Source organism: Marmota marmota, unplaced genomic scaffold (assembly GCF_001458135.2).
Source record: "Marmota marmota marmota unplaced genomic scaffold, marMar, whole genome shotgun sequence".
Lineage (NCBI taxonomy): Eukaryota > Metazoa > Chordata > Mammalia > Rodentia > Sciuridae > Marmota > Marmota marmota.
The window spans coordinates 387,461-390,199 of record NW_026000170.1 but is presented as its reverse complement, the minus strand read 5'-3'; positions in this window follow the sequence as shown (position 1 = coordinate 390,199).

Sequence of the window (2,739 nt, the reverse complement as noted above, 5' to 3'; positions counted from 1 at the left end):
AAAAAAAAAAAAAAAAAAAAAAAAAAAAAAACGATAGATAAAATACACGCATATATGGGCTGGGGTTGTGGCTCAGCAGTAGAGAACTTGCTTAGCACATTCGAAGCCCTGTGTTTGATCCTTAGCACCACATAATAATAAATGAAAAATAAAGGTATTGTATCCAACTACAACTAAAAAATAAATATTTTTTTAAAATACACACATATACAGATAACTAAAATATATATCTACAAATATCTAATAAAGATATGAAAAATGCTCAACTTAAGAGAAATTAAAACTATGTTAAAATGCTTTTTCTTATTGCTAAATGTTCAAAAATTGGAGAACATGATAGCTGAGGCTGTGGAGAAACAGATGCACTCATACGTTGTTGATGACAGAGCCAAATGTCAGGGGATCTGGGAATACTTTGGTTAAACAATCCTATTTCTAGGAATTTATCCTGAATATAGCACACAATGTGAAAATAAGTATGCAAACGTTTATTCACTATGGCATTATTGATAATAAGTATAACCAAATGTGCAGACATGAGAGACTGGTCAAAGGAACTATAGTATAGCCACACAATCAAGTACTATGAAGGTGTAAAAAAACAATGGGAAAGTCATATTTTAAAAATCATAAAGAATGTACATACACACAAAAAACTATCAAAACTGATACATGAGCTGAGTGCAGGTTGCATGCCTGCAATCCCAATAGATCAGGAGGCTGAGGCAGGAAGATCACAAATTCAAGGCCACCTTCAGCAACTTAGCAAGACCCTGTCTCAAAATAATCAATAAAAAGGAAAAAAGTGTTAGGGATATAACCCAGTGGTTAAGCACCCTTGGATTCAATCCCTGATATTAAAAAAAAACCAGGGCTGGGATTGTGGCTCAGTGGCAGAGGACTTGCCTCACAAGTATGAGGCACTAGGTTCGATCCTTAGCACCACATGAAAATAAATAAATAAAATAAAAGTATTAAAAAAACTAATACATGAGGTAACAAGGTTGCAGAATATAAGGTTAATATACAAAATCAATTGTATTTCTGCACCCTATCAATAAATAATATGAAGAGAAAACAATTCCTTGTATAATATTATAACAAGAATAAAATACTTAGGAATAAGTTTAATCAGAGGGGCTGGGGTTGTGGCTCAGAGGTAGAGTGCTCGCCTAGCACGTGTGAAGCCCTGGGTTCGATCCTTAGCACCACATAAAAATAAATAAATAAAACAAAGGTATTATGTTTAACTACAACTGAAAAATAAATATCTTTTAAAAAAGTTTAATCAGAGATGTGAAACTTATGCACAAAAACTGTATAATAGGGGCCAGGGTTGTGGCTCAGTGGTAGAGTGCTTGCTGAGCATGTATGAGGCACTGGGTTCGATTCCAGCACCAAATAAAAATAAACAAAATAAAGGTATTGTATATATCTACAACTAAAAAAATTTTAAAAATTATATAATATTATTGAAAGAGACTGAAGAAGACCTAACTAGAAAGACATTGCATTGTTCAGGAATTAAAATATTATTATAATAGCAATACTCTTGGGCTGGTGTTGTTTGTAGCTCAATGGTAGAACACTTGCCTAGCACCTGTGAGGCATTGGGTTCAATTCTCAGAACCACATATAAATAAAATGAAAGCTCACTGACAACTAAAAAAAAATTTTTAAATGGTAATACTCTCCAAATTGATCTAAAGATGCAATGAATTAATTTTAATGCAACACAGTACTCCTCAAGTTGATCTAATAATGCAAGATAATCCTATCAGATTTCCCTCTGTTCTTTTTGCAGAAATTGACGAGCTGGTTCTGAAATTCATATGAAGATGGATCCAGTGTAGCCAAAATATCTTGAAAATGCATTTGGAGTATTCTCAATTCTTAATTAAAAAAAAAATCTACAGTAATCAAGAGAGTGTGGTATTAAATTAGAATAAAAATATAGATCAAAGGAATATACTTGAAAGCCCAGAAAAAACCCTAACACTTATGGTCAACTAGTTTGCAACAAGGGTGCCAAGGTAATTCCATAAGGAAAGAACAGTTTTTTCAACAAATGGTGCTAGGACATGTGGATAGCCACTGCTATAGTCTGGATGTAGAATGTCCCCAAAGGTCCATGTGTTAAAGGTTTGGTCCTCAGCTTGGTGCTATTGGATGGTGATAAAGCCTTTAAGAGGTGTGGCCCAGTGGGTGGTCTTCAGATCATTGGGGGCATGCCCTCAGAGGGGAATATGGGACCCAGCCTCCTCTTCTGGCTCTCTTTCATGTCCTAGCCATGAGGTGAACAGTTTTGATCTTCCATGCTTTCCCCGCCATGTCATACTGCCTTGCCACTGGCCCCAAAGCACCAGAGCCAAGCAATCATGGACTGAAAGCTCCAAAACTATGGGCCACAGTAAGCCTTTTCACCAGGTGCAGTGATGCACACCTGTCATCCCAGCAACTTGAGAGGCTAAAGCAGGAAGGTCATAAGTTTGAGGCCAACTGGGCAACTTAGCAAGACCCTGTCTCAAAATAATAAAAAGGACAAAGGATGTGGCTTGGAGGTAAAGCACCCCTGTGTTCAATCCCCAGTACCAAACAAATAAAACTTTTAAAAAGTATTTTTCTAGTTGTTGTTGGACATATGCCTTTATTTTTACTTATTTTTATGTGGTGCTGAGGATTGAACCCAGCGCCTCGCACATGCTAGGCAAGCACTCTACTGCTGAGCCACAACTCCAG